General features: G+C 49.2%; 2 long non-coding RNA genes across 4 annotated transcripts in view; one reads left to right on the top strand and one right to left on the bottom strand.

Moving 5' to 3' along the window:
• The first annotated feature begins 948 nt into the window (after positions 1-948).
• LOC308191139 lies at positions 949-4109 on the top strand. The gene is made up of 3 exons (XR_013947743.1): positions 949-1087; positions 1217-1298; positions 1402-4109. It is a non-coding gene; the product is annotated as an uncharacterized lncRNA (long non-coding RNA).
• A 150-nt stretch (positions 4110-4259) lies between these two features.
• Positions 4260-21725, bottom strand: part of LOC308191138 — a 45036-nt gene continuing 27570 nt past the window's right edge. For all 3 annotated transcript variants that reach the window (XR_013947740.1, XR_013947741.1, XR_013947742.1), the window contains one exon: positions 4260-21469. This is a non-coding gene — a long non-coding RNA (uncharacterized lncRNA). The remainder of the gene's footprint in view (positions 21470-21725) is intronic.

Consider the following 21725-nt stretch of genomic DNA (forward strand, 5'->3'; position numbering starts at 1 on the left):
CACATGTTCTCCCCCTCAGCTCCTCTGCACACCAGCGCCAGCCCCATTTTTTGTCTCTCGTCACCCTCCCTCCTCTCCCACTCCTTGGGGACAAGCAATCCCTTCCACTGAAGCTACACAGGTTTTCTGCCCGCCTGCTTCCCTCCCACCCCAGTGTGTGCTGGGGCTGTATTGTAGGGACACTGTTTGGGAAAACGCTCACCTGAATATGTGCACGAATCCTACACTCATAGGAGGTCCTTTTGTCCTGATGCACCACTATCAACCAGAGTTAATTTTTACAACTGTATTTATAAGGAGGAAACCTCGGAGTCCTGTGTTTTTCTTGCAGGAATACCGGTGTGTGTGTCCCTTATTTCAGCTCTCTGCCATGCTCCTTGTCCTTTTGCAGCTTTTGGCTCTGTCCTTCACATGTGCTAGTGATTATCCCTGCTGTTACACCCAGGCTAACAACTTAGCTGTTAAGGCTGAGCTTTTGTGGGTTCAAGCAGTAAACCAGGATGCACTGGTAAACGCATTTGTTAAATGAGCCTTCTTAGCAACTTATTTAAGAGCAGTAAATCAGACGTGCAGTGAACTAGTTAATTAACATTTTAAACATATTGTTACCTCCATCTGGCCCGAGGATTAGCCAACATGTGGGGTCTTGCCAGGTTGTTTCCACTACAACACAACTGGTGATGAGAGAAGCATTTCCTCGGTGCAATGGTGTTTGTTTATCCCACAAACCATACACAAAGTCTTGTTTCCCCCGAACACAGAGAGCAAACAAACAGGAGCAGGTTCCTTGCTTGGCAGCCCAAGTCCGCCTTCCCGGGGAGCATCGTGCCCAGGAGCCGTCTCCTGGCTCGCTCCCAGCGGCTGCTCGCTCCCGGGTCTCTTACCCCGGCCTTTCAGTGGCTCCATAACAAATACATTCCTCTGCAAAGTTAGAGGGTTATTTTTAAACACGCACACACAGCTGTAATCCATCCACCGCCCAGCCCTGCGCTCACCAGGGCCTCTGGGGAAACCCTCCTCCCACACGGCCTGGCTTCTGCTCAAGCCTCACAGACACGGCCAGGTGCCGCGCTGTAATTATGCGGAGGTACGTTAATTGCAGCTGCCACTTAGTCAGCGTGCATGCCCAACTGTCTTTTGCTTTGGCTGCTGCCAGAGCAAGAGGTCAGGAATGTTTGTTGCAGCAATAATTAATACTTTGCAATGTGAAATACAGCGCAGGTGGGAGGCAGCAGGGCGGATGGGACACCAGCCGTTGCGACACCTTGGGATGGATCCTGTCCTTCAGCAAGGAGCAGGTAAAGGCAGCCCAGGCTTTCTCAGCTGACCCACTGCCCAAGCATATATTCCTGTATTTATACCGTGCTCAACCCTGTGCTTGCTTTGCTTACGTCTCTGCAGGCCCACCGCATCTGCCTGCAGGGGTGTGGGAGCTGGGCAGCCTGGGCCGGAGCTCCGTGGATCCAGGCCCCAGGGAAGACAGGGCTGTCAGGGAGATGGGGAAGGCTTTGTTCCCAGCCAGGTCAGTAAGGAAAAGTTGTGGGATTGTAGCCATGCCCATGGCTGCTGCAGGGTGCCCGGGAGAGCTGCAGGCCTCTCTCATTGAAGGGGAAGGTGTGCAGGGGCTGAAGCGCCTCTTCGTCAACATCGTGGAGGGAAGCACTGAAGGCACTGACCTGTCTGCTCACCACAGCTCTAATATCTGAGCTGGGGTGAGGTTACTAAAGAAAATTCAGCCCCAAACAGGTAAAAACAAAGCTGCTAAAGGCTGCTCTTCCGTAGCCCATTGCCAGAGGAGCCCATGGCTTCTATTTTAAGCTGTCCTTCAGAAGGAAATCCTCGTGCCTTTAGCAGAGAGGCTCACAAAATGGGCACCATCCCATCTACAGGGCAAGTGCCAGCTTCTTCCCGAGGGGCTGCTCAGTGGATTACTCATGAAGCGAGAGCCCCAGCTCCAAAACATCCACAGCCTTGATGGACCGGGAGCAGAGGCAGCTGCAGGCCGTGCAGTGCTCGCTGCCACCCCGCTCCCCTTAGCCCCAGCTGCACTTGTGCAGGCTGTCAGTGCATTTTTATAGGGCTTCAGATTTGTTACAGAGCAGAAAATGGTTTTCAGGGAAAAGCAAACACACCGTGTACTTTCTCACTGATTAAACCAGACTAGCTGAGGCAGGTCAGCCAAGGTATGATGGTATCATGAAAACAAGGCAAAACATTTTAAAGTAGAAGTGATTGGACAAATAGGAGTGAATACCTTCTACAATGAAAGAAGAAAAAAAATAATACAATAAAATAAAGGTACAAATGATGCTGTGGCACTTTAAAAAATGTTTTCCCATGTACAAGTAGAAAAATAATGAAACATAATACTGTACTTCAGAGATATAAAAGGAAATGAATTTATGAAGATGGAGCAGAAGTGGCAATATTACAGTACTGATCCACAAGCAACCGCTGTGCAGCAGAGCACTAAGAAAGAGACACATCATCTAAAATGTCAGCAGTCAGACAGCCGATCCCTTCTCCATAGCAAAGACTGTTACAAGGAAAATGCTAAAAACAACCAAACACCACGTTTCAATATTAAACATTCATGCTCAGAGGCCCAAATGCCCCAGACATGCACGTGGGACTACAATTTGGGTTGGCGCTTTGGAGGCACAGAGAGCAGGAGCTGTGGCTCTCCATGAGGAACACCTGGCAATTAAAAAGCCACCTCAAGGAAAGGCAATCCCAGATAGAGTTTCTGCAGGGGAAACTTAAGAACTTTAATATCAATTTTTTATTACATGGCATTCTTCAAGATACAGTTGTGGTCGTAGCCCATCAGGTTAAAGCGATTACTGTCGGGTGATTCAGCCACCAAACTCACTTAGTTCCAATGCTGCCCATGCAGAGCTTTCTTTTAAACATTTAGTCTTCAGTTTCTCAACAACATTTGCACCAATAATAGAATAAGTGCCGGCTTGCTACAGGAAAACACAGGGAAAATGCTATTTCTGTGTAGCTCCTGTGCCTTCCTCTGCCAGAACAGACGAATGAGCCCGGCTCTTCCATCCACGCGGGTGATGCTGGGAGGAGAGGGAACAAAGGAGAGATTTGCCATGACGTCTCCAGCTGCCAGTGCCTGCACCTCTGAGGTGCAGCCCCAGGCCTGCAGACCCACAGCACGGGTTTGGAGGGAGCTGATTCAAACCAGCCATCTCCAGGAACTGACCACCCCCTCGAGCTCCAGCGCAGAGCAGTGGCAAAGAGAAAATCCATTTTTTTGATTAAAAATGAAATCTAGAGCATTCAGAGCACAGATCCTCCTACATCTCCTTTACTCACTGCTAATGTGTAGAGAACGATGAGGAAAACCTGATAGTCTGTTTATAATCTTCCTTTTCCATGCTGGGGGTCACTTGTCCTTTCTCCTCTCCACCATAATTTTTTAGGTGCATTGAATCATCTCTCATTTCTGAAGCAGTTGCTCTTCTGAAGCACAGATGCTCTGCCTCCTACCACCGAGTCCATCACGCTGCTCTGCGACCACAACCACTGCAGGCAAATAAAACTCCACAAAATCTCCATGGAGCGGCATTTGGAAGCTTTTAAGGAACAGCAGTGCCTGTGGCGGAGAAGCCCACCCCACCGCCGATGACAGATGGAGGTGGAATAAGCTTTCTTGGTCTCTTTTTAGAGAACACATGCTGCGCCAGCAGCAATCCGACCAGATCCCTAGCACCTCACCCAGTTTCTGCTCTGCTCCTGTCTGGAGATCTGCTGCCACAGGAAGAGCCCACCAGCCAGGACACACACACGGGTGTCCTGCTGAGACCCGTTTGCTGCCCTCCCTGCACTCAGGAGCATTTCACGTAGTGGTCAGCTCACGCTTTCATGCCGTCTTGCCCCATGAAACCACTGCACTGCCAAGACTGTTTGAAGGTTGAAAGGTTTCTCACCCATCTGATGTGTGACAGTCTTGAAAAAAGACAAAGGAAGGAACCGAGCCCGTGCAGCACAGGCATGGTCATGTAGAAAAGAAAGTGTCTTTTTTCTTCTCCTTTTCAATCAAAACTGGTGTTACTGTCAACAATAACAGAAAAAAAAATCAGGCAGAAATGGGATTTGTTAAAATTCACTAGCATCTCTGGGTGTATCCTTTCATACATACTAATGGCTAATCCTTCTTGCAACCCTAATATATTCTTGATGGTTGTAGTGTCTGGTGGCAACACTCTGCAGGCTAATTCTCTGCTGGTTAAGTAGCATGTATCTATAATGAACCTAGAAACTTTCACTCTCCCTGAATATCTTCTTGGATTCTCATAGGAGGTGAACAGAACCTTCTTCATACCGATGTATAGTGTGTATATATATTATATGTGTTTACTATATATTTATTATATGCATAAATACAGAAATTGTTATATCATTTTCTTTCTTACTGTTCATTATAAAAGAAAATCCTGGCAGTGCCCTGGAGTTCTCTTATTTTCACCCTTTTCCAGGCGGGCTGAGCACGGCCAGGTAGGTGTAACCCGCTCAGAGGCTGCTGCCCACGTCCCTCGTGTTTTCCTGCAGGCGTGCTGCTTTCTTTTCTGCAGCAGAGCAGCCTGTCCTGAGCCACGCAGAGCCATGCCCAGGGACTCCTCCTCCCGGGCACCCCTCTCCCCAGCACTACCTATAATTCAGGATTAGAAATGGGTGCAAGTATCTCACATTTATTCCCTAAATAGGGCACGCAGGGTTCGCTCGCCCTTCCCTCGGCTCAGCGGTGCAGCACTTCGGTACATTTACTGACAGCTAAAAATAGACGGCCCATGCCTCAGCTTCCTCTTCTGAGTCACCAGGAGCTCTCTGACCAATCCACACTTGCTCAGCAGATGTTTGGGCTCCGCTTCAGAAGGTACGGGGAGCCTGACTCCAAGAATTGGCAGGCTTGCAGACCTTACCCATTGCCTTACAAGGCTCCTCGGAGAAGGACGTGCAATAATCACGATAACGGGACGCTGTCCGTCAGGGGGACGCCCCGCTGGGTTTGCACTACCTGCGAGGCAGGTGGAAGCAGCCCTGCTGGTCAGTGGGGTGTCCCCACAGCCTGCAGGGCAGGAAGCCTGCACGGTCCCGAGGGGGAAAGCTGGGGCTCCTCTGGCTGAGAGCACACGTCCCCACTCAGCCCCTGGGCTCCCGCCGGAGGGAACCCAGCTTCTGCACAGAGCAGCTGCAAGCAAACACAGCGAGCAGGGACCTCCAGCGCTGCGCAGGGCTTTGTCCCAGCGCTGTGGGAAGGCAGAGCCAGAAACGTGCCTGCAATCCCACTGCCCCTGCTGCGGGCTCCGGCACAGCCCGGGGGCCGGCACCCGGCTGCACTGTCACCATGTCCACGCGGCGTGTCTAGCAACCCCCAATTAAGCTAACAGCTAATTATATTCCTCTAATGAGACAGCACGCTTTGCTGGCTGGAAGAGAGGATGGGGAGACAAGACTTCTGGTTTCCTCTTCAGGATCAACCAAAATGAGTCATTGTCTCAGCTTTCTCTCAGCTTGAGAATGATTATTTATGTATTGTTTATTTAAAGTTTGTTCACTTTTTTTTTTTAATTAAAAGAGAATAAGTATAATTTCACTGAAAATAAAAATAAATCTATTTTTAAATATTCCAGTCTGGATGCAGTTCGCTTAACAGCAAGAAGTGGGTGCGGGGATATCAGAAACAATATTGTTATTGGGAAACTGTTACTAGCTGGTTTCGCTATTCTGTTCAAAAAATCAGTAAACCAGTGGTTGTTATTTTTGGACGGAGTTTATTTAGAAAAGGCCTGAGTGCAGCAAATCAAAACCCGGGCTTTTGCATGCTGTGGCTTTGCTGGTTTGAAGCAGCTCCCTTCAACCGCAGCTCTCTCAGACTGACGTCTGCATCCATACGCGAGCGGTACAGATGTGACAGGAGCGGCACGACTGCCGTGGAGGTACCTCTCATGGGGGCCTGAGTGGCCAGGATGAACTAACAAGATTCAGTCACCTTACAGAGTCACAGAGTGACGGTGCCTGAGGCTTGCAGGGCCCTCTGGAGCCACCCGGTGCCAGCCGTGCCCAAGCAGGGACACCCAGAGCAGGGTGCCCAGCACCACGTCCAGGCGGCTTCTGAAGGGCTCCAAGGAGGAGACCCCACAGCCTCTGGGCAGCCTGTGCCAGGGCTCCGTCACCCGCACAGCACAGAAGTGCTCCTGGTGCTCAGGGGGAGCCTCCTGGGGGCCAGTTTGTGCCCAAGGCCTCCTGTCCTGGCACTGGGCACCACTGAGCACAGCCTGGCTCCGTCCTCCCTGCACCCTCCCCTCAGGGATTTACAGACAGTGATGAGATCCCCTGGGCCTCCTCTTCTCCAGGCTGAGCAGTCCCAGCTCTCTCAGCCTCTCCTCACAGGAGGGGTGCTCCAGGCCCTCCACCATCTCAGTGGCCTTAAACACCCAATCCTTCTTCGCAGGGCAGTTATGCAGCCATTCCCCTCCTGAAAAAATGGAGGCAACCTAACCACAGGATCAGCCAGCACCCAGGCAGGCAGCTCAGGCTCAGATTTTAGCTGGGGCCACCAGGAGCACAGGGAGAGGAGATGTGCCGGGAGCTCTGTGGGGTATGATTGTGGCCAGGACACAGCTACCTGTCTCACATGCAAAATCCCAGGTGAGGTGGCACTCTGAAGTCTTTTTTCCAGAAGGGTCCAGCCATGGACTCATCCCAGCTGTGCAGGAGCTCTGCTAGCCCAGCCCCAGCACTTCATCTCAGTCTCTCCTCTGCCTGCAGCCCGGCAGAGAGAAGCAGAAGCGGAGAACTTGCAGGATTTCAGAAGGAAATCTGATTTCCCTCGAGTGTCCTGATCCTCACTCCTGGCTCTCTGCTCACCTATGGCAGCTGCCTTCCACACAGTACACTTTCCTAATTTCCTATCTGCACCAGGAGCAGCCGTGGCAGGAGGTTCAAATAATTGTTTTTACAAGACCCGCTTTCCGCAGAGCCTTTTGAAGGTCACGCTGATTATTTCCTCTGGAGCGAGCAAAGCGCCATGTAATTATTGCAAATGTCACCTGGTGAAAAATCACTTCTAGTCAATCACCTCGGCCCGGGGACAACTGCTGCAGCCCTCTGCTACTGCAGCAAGCCAAACAGAAGCGACAGGGCTCACATCTCTCCCGTCAGGACTCGCGTACTCCTCCAAGCATGGCAAGCTGGTGAAGCAACACTCCCAAGAGGCATGGTGCAAGCAGGGTGCAAGCACACCAAACCCTCAGCAGGGTTTGCACACCAAGAAATGGGACCTGTCCCAGCAGGCACCTTGGCTTAATTCTTTTGTTGTAGAACTCTGGGTCTATTTAATCAAAATTTGTGATGCTTACAGCTTGAGGTGAGTTGTTTCTCGTTTAGGTAGTGCTTGAAGAAGATGTGTTTGGCCTTTATTGAAAGGAAAATAAAGCAAAGATGATTCCGTGACATCAACTGCATTGAATGTATTAATAAGCCGGGGAAACCCAAGTATGTCAGGAAGAAAAAAATCATTAAAAATTTGGTTACCTGTTCCAAGCATTGTGTCATAAGCAATCAAAGTTGATATGAAAATAAATTTTATAGGAAACGAGCACTCACCAAACCACAGTGATGAGCAGCAATACAAACACCTCAGTGGGAAAATAGCCCGGTTCCAAGGGAAACTGTCTGGATGTGACTGGCAGGCAGTGCTAGCCCCCTATTTATTAGAGGGCCCAGGAGACCTTTCACACATACATACACAACCATCAGATATGCATCAGGGCTGAACTGCATTGCAGAGATACATGGAGTAAATTTACCTGCTTATTTATTTACCCGTCTTCTTGGAAATACTGGCAAAAGTAAAAAGGACACACCGGACTAGAGAAAAAAATTATTAGTGGCATCTTAAGTTACCCAAAGGTTGAAGGAAAAATCTGAGGGATGAACAGAGAAAAGAGCAACGCATTTGTACTGTTCCCTTCAACTAACTGCATACACCCCAAAAAAAGATAGCTGACATAATTCACCTGCACCATGTTGGTCAATGCAATAGAGGTTTCTCCAGTTTTTCTACCTGTATTAGCAGCTGCCACCCAAGGAACAACAACAAAGTTCTCTCTTTTCAGTGCTTGGAGTGAAGCTGACACAAGGAAGTATTCTTCTGCAGCAGCACTGGAGGAAAATTAATGCATTTAATTTAATTAATTAAATTTAATTAATTAATGGATTTCCTCTCTCTAAGTCTACTTAGAGTAGTTCAGTGTTCAGCAGGCATTCAGATAATGCCCTCAATAATGTGCTTTAACTTTGGGCTAGACCTAAAGTGGTCAGGTGGTTGGACTCGATGAACTTTGTAGGTCTCTTCCAACTGAAGGGACTACTATTCTATTCTATTCTATTCTATTCTATTCTATTCTATTCTATTCTATTCTATTCTATTCTATTCTATTCTATTCTATTCTATTCTATTCTATTCTATTCTATTCTATTCTATTCTATTCTGTTCTGTTCTGTTCTGTTCTGTTCTGTTCTGTTCTGTTCTGTTCTATTCTATTCTACTCTACTCTACTCTACTCTACTCTACTCTGCTCTACCCTACTCTACCCTACTCTAGCCAGATGTCCCCCTCCCACTGTCCTACCAAGCATCTTCCCCCGAGAGAGCTGCTGCAGGGCAGCAATGTGGCGATGCTGGGGGGGTCACAGCCAGGCTATTTTTAGGTGAAAGGAAGCCAGAGATCTGACTCTCATCAGATCCAAGACACCACCTCCATCCCCACACTCTGCACCTTCAACTCTGCCACACACTGAATGGTTTGAAAGCACGAGAGTTCAACAGGGCCCTTGAGGATTTCAGCATTCGTCTGAAAAGTATTTGGCAAGTCTGGAACCAACAACATCACTCTCTTAATGTATTCCAAAGCTCTTATGAGACACATCTTTAGCCCAAATATCTTATTTTTAGAGCAGCATCCAGTACTTGATCACACTAACCTCTACTCTATTTACAATTTCTGCTTAAAAAGGATACTACTGCTTCATCTCATTTGTTTCTTTCAAGACACAGCTCTTGCAAAATCAGCTTCTGACACCCTTCTTCCTGCTGGATCAAGGCTGCTGTGCAGGCTAAATTGCCCAAAACAAAACAATGCCTAACTGATGTTGCATGTTTTCAAATAAATATCTCAGCAACAGCTAAACTAGTTTAAAGTGTTAGCTTTTGAGTGGGTAGCATTTTGTCTTTATTAACAGTTTGATGACCGTGTAACTAAAGAAATATTCTAAGGCCACAGACACGTAGAGCCTCCACGGAGGCTCTCTTGTACATCACTCTGGCAGATGTAATAAATCTCATTTCAGTGCTTCAGAGCTCAATGATACTTTAAAATGGCCAGAAGCCAGTTACCAGTTGCTATTGCACTCATTAGTCTCTTCTCTCCTTAAAAAGATAGACCTAAAGATATCATCTAACAGGAAATCTGATTTTCATCCCAGCCTTTGCCTGGCCTCCTTACATACATCCTTCCTTCGGAGTCGGTTTTTTTATGTGTCATTTTTGGTCTGCAGGATTTAATTCCTCCAGCTGCAAATTCTCACTGTCACGCACAAATCAGACAGACCACTGATTATCTAAATTCTGCCCACAATTATTTTCAATTTATTTTTATAAAAAAAATGATTGTTAAAAGTATGTGTATTTTTGAGAGTAGCATCTCTCCCCAAGTATTTCAGGTTTAGTTTTTAAAGCTGAATCTTTTGCTCTGAGATGACAGATATAATGGCTTCACCCAGCCAGCAACCAGTTCTCCAATTATATGCTTTCAGTTTCTCCTCATAGAGGAGTGATCAGTCTGTAAGATGGAAGTGGAAGGTAATCACTGCAAGCAGCTGAAAGAGCAACACAAAATAAAAGATCATCTGCCCCTCTTGAGCACCACACTGTGGGTTACACGCTCTTTGTGCTGTGAATAAGCAAATGGTCCCTCTCCCCACCTTGTTCCTTGGTCACCCTGCAAATGTAAGTGCCAGGGTGCAAAAATCCCAGCAGGACTTGTCTCCTACACCTTTTTAAGACCTGGAGACCTCAACCAGCCTCATAGCCAGTGCTCTGGGGCACGGCTGCCTGTGCCTGATCCTGGGGTGCACAAGCCTGTTTGCCAGCCCACGCTCGGGTGCAGCCACAGCTCAGCTGTGGCCCTTCCCAGAGCTGGGGGCGACTCCTGCTCACAGTGAGGAAGAGCAGAAGGATAGGAGAAAGCCCTGGGGAAGCAGGGGCAGGCGCTGGGTTTATTTCTGGGCTCTACTTTGCACCTCCTGAACCCTTTTTGTCACTCGGAAAATGTGGTGGTGATCGAAACCTCCTCCAGCCCTGGGCAGGCACTGCTAATAGCTCTGCTGGGCTGAGAACAGTGCCCTGAGACACAAAAGTGAAACAATTTAGAAAGTAATTAAAAGAAAAGGTTGCTACGATCACTTCAATTCCAGAGTCAGAGCTGTGTGACACTCAGCCAAGCCCAGGAATGGCACCACCAATACACAGAAGCTAAATTGCATTTGAAAGGGATTTCAGTTCTGGTGATCAGCGCTGCTATTAAATTGAAGTCAAGGATTTTAGGAGCTTCTTTCTTTCAGAACTGGTCTGGAATTTCATCTGTGCCAGGGAGTTATTCTACGGGAGGAGAAACTAGTTAAAGAAGCATAAGCAACTCAAAACAAAATTAATAATTTCTAATAAGTATAACCTAATCCTATTTCCCCCTAAATATATCCTTCCCAGCAGGAACCCCTTCCTACCTGCATCTTCCCATACAGGGGAAGGAGTCAGCAGCACACTCAGGGCCGTGCGCTCCCATGCAGTGAAGGAGATGAGGATTCTCAGTGCTTCATCTCCACGGTCTTCCCTGATACCACCCACCTCGTTGCCACTTTCTGGTGGTTGGCATTTAGGTTCACACCTTGGTGGCAGCCGGCATCTGCCTGCTTTTCTTTCTGGCTGGACACAACAGTGAAGTTTTCCAAAATCCTAGTTTTCCCAGTGTCTGCACCTTTTTTTCCCTCCCTTGAAGGGCACCCCACGCGAATGCTGCTCCCCAGCATGTAGCGGGGTGATGGAGAGCTGCCTCTCGGGCACAGGACGTGGGAGCTGCGCAGGGAAAACCCTCCCGGGGCTGCTCAGACGGACAGCTCACCTGGACGCCCCTGTTACCTTCCCTGTGAATGAACACGTCCTTCTGCCGAAATTTTCCAGACCTTCTCAGCCCGAGGCAGACAGCTGGTATGCCAAATTTTGGGCTAAGCTGTTAAAAACTGGCAAAGTCAAAAGAAACAGAAGTTGAGTGGCTTTAATGGCAAGTGCCAGGCAGCTTCTGCATCACGCAGCAGTACCAGCTGCGGTGCTCTCTGCTTTGGGATGTGAAGTCGGGGCTCAGGCAAGCATCGAGGTGTGTTTCTGCACAGCCACAGAGATTACTGGCATCGTGCTGTCAGTTTTGCCCTAGGTCTGAGGTAGGTTACTCTTGTTTTGTGGTGTACGTGAAGTTGGATATACGAGAAGGAATGAAATTAGATGTTATCCTGCTTACTTTCTGGCAAGGATTTTTGGTCTTGTTCAAGCTTCTGAACATAAACCCTAGGCTCTTGGTTTCCTGGGTCACTGCTCTACCCATTGAACGCACTGCATTTAACTTCATCTCTTTCCCCAGGAGGCTCAGCAGCCAACATCCCAAAGAAGAGCAACAACCCCTAGGTGGGAGAGGTGCCCACCTCCCCAGTGGGGGCTCTCCTGGGTCAGCACGGACATCTTCAGGCACGGGGAGGGGTTTGCAGAGGGATACAGGGGGTCGGATCGCACTCCATCGCCGAGGTGCCAAGCCCCAGCCGTGCCGGGATTAAGGCAGTGCGGATCCTGCCCACGAGCACCTAACGTGCCAAGTGCTTCCAGCTGACCGGGGACCTTCCTGCTAGTCACAGCAGTGCAAGTCCCCGTTTGATCCAAGCGGGTACCAGTTCTGCAGCAGTCACGTAGATTTAGGTCAGACGCAAGGCCTGACTGATTTTGCTGACAGCCGCCGGGGACCGGAGCGAACGCTGCTAAGTCAGCTCCAGCACTCAGACCTCGGCTTCTGCCACCCATCCCTGCAGCATGATCGCAGGCTGCAGCCACCCTGCTGCGCTCAGGCAGGAGGGAAACCCCAAAATCCCAACCTGGCCAGGGCTCCCAGCACCCACGGCGGGGCGCTGGGCTCCTCCCCGGCCCCAAGCCTTTCCCTGGGGACCGACCGTCCTGCTCTGCAGCGAGGGTCCTCAGAAGCCCACGAGATGCTGGACGTCCCACAGGCTCCAGGAGAGGGAAGCGCCCTTCTTCTGCAAATTCTCATTGCAAGGAAGAAAAATACGTTGCTGGGTCATGTGGGTCTTGCAAGCCTGAGTTTGCATACCTAAAATGCTTTCAGTTTTAATAACCCTTTGGACTACGACTGAATTTAACTCCCTGCAGCAAAGACACGCCAACCATCACCTTGGGGTTTCAGAGCTGTTAAGCCCCATCCTTTGGAACTAGATTACTGCCCCAAAAAAAAAAAAAGGTCAAGATTCCTCTTAGCAGATGGTTTCACGAGAGGAAATGTAAACAAATTCTGCAATCCATTACGAAGCAACACCAGCGTCCAGGCACTGCCAATGTTTCACTCCCTACGTAAAAAGTAGTGGGCTGATATTATCTGCAAAGGAAGTCAAATGAGCTGATACAAATTGAAGCTTTTTAAAGAAACAGGAAACTCAGCATCATATCTGCACTCACAGTCTAGACTAAGCCCAATCTTTTAACCATTTATGATCCTGGCAATAAAGACGAAGAGAATTATAAGTTGCTATATGAATACTTAAACAAACGACAGCAGTTCTAATGCAGGGAAGTAATGGTCTTATGGACAAGAGCACGTGGATATCAAAACCAAACCTAGCTTCTCCACTGACTTTTCACCGTGGACCAGGCTAGAGATCTTCTGTACATGATACACATATTCTGGGGCTCAGATAGGGGCATGGACCATGCCTGCCAGACTTTTAGAAAGAAAGTTTGACTCAAGGAAGAGAGCAGAAGGTTTGGGCATGGAAGAGGGAGATATAACTCCCAAAATGTTTGTGTGACCTTGAATAAAATACACTTTTTTCCTCTTCTTTCTGGCCAGGCTGTCCTCAGCCTGCAGGGAACAGCCTGGGTCTTGCAACGGGCTTTGCACAGGAGCCAGTATGGTCCAGTGATCTGCCACTCACCATTTATGAAAAGAGTTATCAAATAGCTATTAAATCAATTATTCAGATCAAAACCCCACCCTGCCGTACTCTGAGCACCTTAAGCTCAGTTTCACAAGAAGCGAGAGCACTCAGCGCCCTGCACCACGGCACCCTGGCAGGAGGAAACACTCGCGACCACGCCTGCCTCGCACCAAGCAGTGAAAGCAGAGAAAGCTCCACCAACCCCTCGGTACACATTTCTACTTTCCCCGGGGTCTGGGGCACAGTGGGCTGGAGGAGAGGCTTGCCCTGAGCCTACGCAGACTTCTGCACAAAGCCAAACAGTTGGTGCAGCCCATGCCTACCTCCTGGCAGAGCTGGTGGGTATTACAGCAGGTCAGGCTCTTGGAGGGCAGCACGCTGAGCTGCTGTGCTGAGCAAACACCCTGATTTTCACGTGGTATGTGTGGCACCAGGGGTGTCTGGCACGGCATGGCATGGCATGGGTGGAAGGGGCCGCAGGTTCTTCGTCAGCACAGCTGGGCACAGCCTGGCTCTGCACGGTGGGGAGCGGCAGCATCCAGCAGCCAGCCTGTGTCCGGTGGTGCCCAGTGCCAGGACAGGAGGCCCTGGGTACAAACTGGCCCCCAGGAGGCTCCCCCTGAGCACCAGGAGCCCTTCTGTGCTGTGCGGGTGACGGAGCCCTGGCACAGGCTGCCCAGAGGCTGTGGGGTCTCCTCCTTGGAGCCCTTCAGAAGCCGCCTGGACGTGGTGCTGGGCACCCTGCTCTGGGTGTCCCTGCTTGGGCACGGGTGGCACCGGGTGGCTCCAGAGGGCCCTGCCGGCCTCAGGCACCCGGGGACTCTGTGATGTGTACCAGCAGGGCTCCTCGCCTTCACCTCCTGCCCGAGGCTTTCGCTCAGGAGGCAGCTGTGCCAGCAGTGGTGTGCGGGGCCGGCCAGGGCGATGCAGCCCCAGAGGGACCTGCCACCCCGAGCGAGCATCACTGGTCCTGCACAGCCGCTTGCACCAAAAACCTGCCAGAGAAAACCCTCCACCGAGCATTAAGCTCTTCCCCTTCAAAAAGAGAAATACCTCTTCCACCCCTCCAGCCAGGACTGTGCCAATGTTCTGTCACCTGCTATTTGTCATTGCACGCACTGAGAAAGGCTCATGCGGGCATAAAAGCAGCACAGCGACCTAGATGGAAAGTGGCATAGTGAAACACAAGCTTTAGTCCATTGTGGGGGCAGGTCTGCACACAGACTTTGAGGGGGGTCAGCACGTGCCTCCCAGGAGCAAAACACTCGCTGCTTGGCAGGTTGGTGAGAGGAGCCCTGCTCAAACCTGGAGAGAAAGAGGTCTGCTTGCATTTGTTTTGTCCTGTTTGCTTTTTTTTTTTTTGAACAATGGGGTTCACCTTTACGACTTGGCTGCAATATCCATACCTCCTTCCTTTCTTCCACTAAATAAATCCCCATTTCAGAGAGCAGCTGCACAACTGGCAGCGTAGCTGAGACTTATCGATAGCTGATTATTTATGGGCTTTTTGAAAGCTGTTAGCCATATGCAGTTCCAGATCATGTGAAAGGAAGTGCAAACATTTTGGGGCTGGGATGCTATAGGTTTGTTTCTTCGTTGCTCTCATTCCTCCTTTCCCCTCACAACCCGTTTTAGCAAAGCCAGTGCAACTTTGCACAACAGCATCCTTCAGAAGCAAAGTTGAAATCTGTGTCAGACCATTTAAACGCAGTTGCATGGGATTCATAATGTCATTCTGTACCCACATTTTACTCAAACTGGAGGAATCTGTGCATCAGACCAACTCTTCTTTTCAAATGCTATTTGAAGGATCAGCAAGAAAAGCTTTTTTGGAACTGTGAAGACTTTTACTAACTTGCACCATTCCTCTAAATGTATTAGAATTCAGGGCACATAACTGAGCTAAGAAGATAATATTGCATCTCTATGGCAACTGCAATGAACAGCATATTGACCATCTCTGAAGACATAGGGAATTGCATTATTTTGTATTACGATGGTTTCTACTTCGAGCATGCCTTGTACTGATATTTCTTCAGGATTAAAAAAATGTAAGGGCTGTGAATCACCAACCTTCCAGCCAAAATGTTTGATGTTGTGTTTGTTTTTACTCCTGCCTTTCACAAAAGCACTGTAGTTCCATTCATAGCATCAACATTTCTCTACACAACTCCCAAGGAAAACACGGAGTCAAAGACGCAATATACATTTTTGATGATAGTGCAAAAATGAGGCCAACTGCTTCTCTTCCCCTTTCATTTTTGATCACTTACACTGTTCATGACTCCGTAGCTGTTATGAAGCTGAACCAGCACATCAGATGTTCCTATCTTCACCAGGATTTACTCCAACGATGAGGAAAGTATGAATTTCAAAAAGGACATAGATTGGTATAGAATGAAAAACACAGAGGGCATTGTAAAGAAAAAGGTTTGCAGAGCAGCAGTGAGGCACAAAGATCAGGTGTGGAGAAATGAGGTTGCTCTGCCTAGAGGAAGGCAGCACACACAAAGGAGAGCAGGCAGAGAGCAAAACCCTTGGAAAGAAAGACACCAGTCACAAAGCAATGGAAATCCATCTCAAAAGTCCATTAAATGCTTTTCGGAAGTTTCACGGCGGGCTAGCGGCAAAGAAGTGCTTACTGATTCAGTAATCATAATGCCTTTCGGTGCTGCTGGGTCTCCTTGGCCAGACACAGCCACATTGTGCTCGCTCGGTCTGTTTGGGAAATCGAAGCTCTGGCAAAGGCAGCACAATTTTCTCCCGCTCTTTGCACATGCACCTCAATAAAGCTGCAAGCTTTAGGGCATAAGTCACCTGCCGAGCAACAGAACCTAGAAAGTCTCATTCTCAGTTAGCAGATTATTCTGTTTCTGATTATTTCGTGTTTTCCTCCATTTCTCAGAGGTGTATCAGCCCAGGAGAGATGGTACCGGAATAGAAAGACTGTGAGTCGTGTGCATGGTGTGTTCCCTCATCTTCCCTTTTCCTACACAGGAAAATTCAGTGGCTTTGGGACAAATGTAAAATGAGTTATGCTACAGAATGCTTCCCAGCAAAATTAAGAGACAAAGAGCAGCAAAACGCATCTTTAGTGATGAAGTAAAGACAGCGACCATGTTAAAAAAATAAAATCATATGGCAAAGATGAAAAATTGGTAAAATGCAGTGTAATTATATGCCTTCAGATTAGGACCAGTGCTAGAGCCCGTGCTACTACACAGGCTGCTTTTTTCCAGAGGGAGTAGGAACGAAGCAGAGGCGTGGTTTTAGTGCTCCAGGTCCTGCTTTGGCTGCTGACAGTTCCTCAGCAGGGAGGCTTTGGGGAGAGGAAGGAGAGGGCTGGATGCTCCCCAGGAGCTGGGGTGCAGTGAGCAGATGTCTTGGGAGAAAGGATGGAGGCACAGGGTGCCAGCGAGTGTGTGAGTGCATGGGGGAGAGGAGGGACTGAAACAGCAACAGGACAATATGCCTGAAAAACTACACTTTTGCCAGCGTAGGCAGGTGGGCAGCTCGAATTCAGCTCCCACGCAAGTGAGCAATCCCTGCTGCTTTGGGGTAAATACGGCTCTAAGAGAGAGCTGTGCCGCAGGGCTGTATAGGCTGAGACCTGGCTGCAAGGGAGCAAGCCTTAGTCCCTGCCAAAAGCCAGATGCAGTCACAGTCAACTCGTGGGGCCCAGTAACAGAAACAAGGGACCCCCAGGAAAACCCAGGTCACACACAGGCGGGTGAGAAATGCCTGAAGTACAGGAGAAATTCGGGGGTATCAGAAAGTCAAGCAGAAAAAAGAGAGAAGACCTGGGAATATACCTCAGAGAGAAAACCAAGCAAAGAAGCTCTCCTGCTGAAGAAGTGTCAGCAGCCAAAGCAGGACCTGGAGCACTAAAACCAGCCTCTGCTTCATTCCTACTCCCTCTGGAAATAAAACAGCCTGTGCGTATGCTCTGTGTAAGTCACAAAGCCTACATCAAATGCCTGAATCCATCTTTTTAATTGCCTGACAGAGGAGAGCCCAACTAACTGCTAACTTCACTGGCCAAAGCAAACATTAAGCTATTCTTCTCTTCCTTAATGCATCTACACAACCTTCCTCTGCACCCTTTTGGGCAATCCAGAGTAAGGCCTTTGCTGCTGCTACAACTTAAGCGAAAAGTTTGCACTTTACCCCATTATAAAAATGAACGATCTCTTTGGGAAGGGCAGGGTGGGACACTAAGAGCAAGCTCCAGCAGCTGCCCCATGGCCTGGTGTGCTCTGCCCCCTACCTCAAGGGCTTCCCCTCCAGCTCCCATGCCCTACAAGATACTCCGTGTCCCATGGAGGCCACCAGCCTCTTCTGTGCGTTTTGTACATTGAATTGTAGCAGCATGAAAGAGATTTGATGAAAATCATTCCATTTAATACGGCATTTGGAAGTGGTAGAACAGCTTCCTGCAGTGGTCCAGGCCATTATATGAGCAAAGCAGTGGAAATTGAAAGCTCCTTACTCTAATCCTTTCTTCCAAAGCTGATCTCTCAGGCCTCAGGCAGGTCAGGAGGCCCTGACACAGGGCAATACTTAAATATGTCCTTTCACCACCTGTGTAGCCCACGAAAGCCTCGGTTTCTCCAGACACACTCTGATGTAACGCTAATAACATTAATTGTCTCACGTGTATTGGGCAAAACTTCTTGAGCAATGTGAGAGCTGGTGCACAATAATGGTGCACCTCCTAATGGCAAAAACGTTTGAACATTTTCCTTTCCTTTACCAAATTATTGGTGGAGGGAGAGAGCAGGGACAGAGAGAATGTGCATAGAGAGGAAAGTGTACGTGGCCATTCGTTTCCATGTCATTAGCTGAGCAGGTGCAAAACCCAAAATATCCACCAGATATGCCCATCACAAGTGGAAAGATGAGATGTGGTGTGTCTCTGCTTTACAACTTAAATTATTTCGCACTAATCAGCCCTAGGTGAGCCAGAGTGAAGATGTTTCACGTGTGATTTAATCACGTATAGCCCCTCAACACCAGGGAGGCACCAGCTCTACTCACCGGAAAGCTCACCACAAGCTGCAGCTTCCTGAGACCATTAAACACTTTGGCAAAACTTATGATAAGAAGGCATTCATTTCACATCATTAACGGGCAGAGAAAATGTCACCAGCTTCTCACCTACCCAGAAACCTGTCACGAAGAGTCACTTCCATGTCCTGATTTACTGGAGGGTGTTCCCACGTGTACCAAGGGATTCCTCACTTCTGCCCACCGCAGGACAACTGGCTCACGAGGAAGCAGAGGGTGGCATTTCCAGCCTCAACACAGTTGCAAAGAAGCCGTTCGACTTAGCTTTCATGCAGGAGCGAGAGCGGCTGCTTGCTATTTATCACCCTGCAAGGAACTGCTGTCTGTTGCCCTGAGCTACAACAAAAGGCCGATGAGAATTAAATTAACATCAAAAGAAGCAGAGCCGAGCCATGTAAGCCTTCATCAAAGAGGCAAAGCAGACATGTAATCGTGTGCTCAAAACGAGTTAGGTTTCTGCTCACTCACAGCAGCCCTGGATCAGGCACTCTCTGCTCCTGAAGCCCAGAAGCAACCAGCAACAGAGGTTTCTTACCTAGACCCCCTCTCGCTCCCATATTTCAAAAAAAAAAATACGCAGTACAACCCTTTCAGCATCTGCGCCATCATTTAGGGCTTGCCTTCCCCTTGTCCCCTTATCAGCAGGAATAATTAGCTTGAACACCAAAAGGCCCTTGGTGGGAATAAAGGGACAGCCCCGTGTCTCTTAGCACATAACAGCAGCTCGTTAGCTTGCGTGAATTCCCAGAACGATGTGGGCTTCTACACAGCATATGGCCTTGCTGTGTTTTTCTCCCCAAACAAATAGCAAGGAATATATGGTTTTGTTGATCATTTTCTAGTATAAATTTGATTGGGGCTTGGGAACATTTTTTTTAATGAACTGTGTATTCTGCATCTGTGCTTCGTGCATTAAAGAGAAAATGCAATCAGTTCGGTGTAATTGTTTTATTTACACCAGTTTAACCAGAAAATAAATGGCTACAATAATCTTCTTCTGAGTAAGAAATTATGCAGTTCACACCAGGAGTGTAATCAGCAGTGAAAAAAGTAATATTTTCCTGACAAAGCTGGAAATTCATGAATGCTTCTGTGACGGGCAAGAAACCAGACAACAAGACTACCTCAAGCTACTCCACATGACAAAATAACAAAGTTTTATTCATCCCTTTGTCACCCCTTCGTCTTTTCCCTTCAAACAAGAGCTGCCCAGGTCATTAACTTGCACCTGAAAACCCGGCCCCAGAAGGCGCAGCTCCTTCCCTCCAGCTCATGCAGAACCTGGAGACCTCGGGGATGCACGCCTGCTCCTACGCAGGGCTTGAGGCAGCAAAATCACTGAAGGAACTCCTCAACAGTGGACCCAAATGTCAGTTGTACCTCCTATGGATGTAACTGATGAGAGATGGGTAGAGGTGGACACCACCTAATGATGTTTCTCCTAATTAACGTGCTCTGAAGGAAGCCAGCCCTGCCAGAGCAGCGCCGCCAGAACCAGCAGTGCCCAGCTGCCACCCGGTCCCTGCACCACCCCTGGGAGGAGTGCAGAGGATGACGAACTTGCTTTGCAAATTAGCTCTCAAAGCAGCTGCAGAGCAGGTTACTTACCGGGACCTGTGGTTCTTCGAGAGCTTTGCCCGAACCTCTCAGAAAAGCAGCCCCGAGGAGGACCCATGGCACTGCGCACTCAGAGCTGTGTTTGTTGGCACTCGTCTTGTCCCCGGATGTCCCAAATCCTGCCATCCTGCACCCCTTTCTGACACAAGACCACGGCAGCCCCTCAGGGTGCTCCTGGCTCCTGCTCGGGGACATCTTCCCTGTGCATTTGTGCCTGGTGCTTTGCTGCCTCTTGTCTCCACCTCGTTGGCCTCTTTCTTTCAAGAACACAACACCCAGCCCTCCACCCAAACACGGCTCAGCAAGGCTGCCTCTGTACCTCATGCTCCTGAACTTCTCACAGTCACTCGGCGGATTCCAAGCCCTGCGAAGGTCTCCAGCTAGAGCCTTGAGTTTCAACAACATTTATCACAGCCCACGGTGTGCTGAGACCCCCCCGAGCCACTCGTGGTAGAGCTGCAAGGACAGGTGGGCCTGGGGATTTGGCGTCACCCCCCAGTGAAGAGCTATCTGATGGTCCAAAACAATGTCAGGGAAGATGCTCGTGGTGGCAGCTCATAGGTGCCAGGTCCAAGCTCATGCGGCTGAGGCAGCCTTTGAAGCACACACACGTTTGCCCAAGGTGAGCATGCTGCTGCTCTGCAGACAGAGATAAATTTAAATAACCCACCAGATATTTGTAATAACTCAGCAAGAGTATCCTTCAGATGGAGCCCAGAATGTGGTTCTGTAGGATCAGAGGAGATGGTCAGAGACCTTCAGCTGCCCACAGTGAAAGAGGGACACCATCACCTCCTGTGCCACCAGCACCAAACGTCCCGCACCACGGGAGGACATTCCTTCAAAAGCAGCAGTCATCCGAGTGTCTTTGCTGAGGCTCCAGCGTGAGGTGAGCATCACCCACAACAGAAGCACCATGCAAGGCGGGCTCGCGTCAGATTCCTGTGTTTCCCAGTGCCATTCCCTAGGAAGACAGATGGCTCTGCTGTAATTTCAGCTTCCAGACAACAGCTCCTAACGAGCAGCAAGAGAAGTCAATACAAGCCAGTCGATGGTGCCTCTGGAGGGCTGTAAAACTAATTCAGCAATATTCTGACCTCGGTAATCTGCCGTCCCTGAGGTGGGATGGGCCGAACCCACTGCTGAAGTGGCCTTGGACGTTTCCTTAATGCAGCAGAAAACCGTACTGCAGAACAGAGGTGTGCATACATTGCCGAAGCCTCGACAGCTATAAAAAGGCTTCCATCTGCTTAGTTAAAATAAGGTTGTTTACTCAAAATGCCTTTGAAGCAGAGACGAGGAACAGTGCAAAATGCACTAGAAAAAGGAGTGCCACTATTTATAATATCTCTGTGTGGAAATAAAGGGGGTGACAAATGCTGGTGATCACACCAGAACCTAGGACAGGTGTGACTATGCTTTTGCCCTCTGTGCCAGCACAACCTGCAGTGTCATCCCGGCCAGCAGGGTCCGTCTTGTTGGGAGACACGTTTTGTGTCCTGTGGGGACAGAAGATGTGAAAATGACGTGAAAATAATGTGAAAATGATGTGAAAATAATGAACTGGCCACTGCCAAAGACAGCAGCCCCAGCACAGCCCAGTGAAGGCCCAGCACATCCCCAGCACAGCCCAGCAGGCTGCTGCTCTGAACCACTCCCCAGCTCAGCACCACCTGCCCCACGCCCTCATACAGGCTCTGAAATGCTGTGGCTGCCTGGGCAGATCAGAGGGGCACGAAACCCAAAGCAGCAGCT

Source organism: Anser brachyrhynchus, assembly GCF_964034855.1.
Source record: "Anser brachyrhynchus genome assembly, chromosome: 2".
NCBI classification, from domain to species: Eukaryota; Metazoa; Chordata; class Aves; order Anseriformes; family Anatidae; genus Anser; species Anser brachyrhynchus.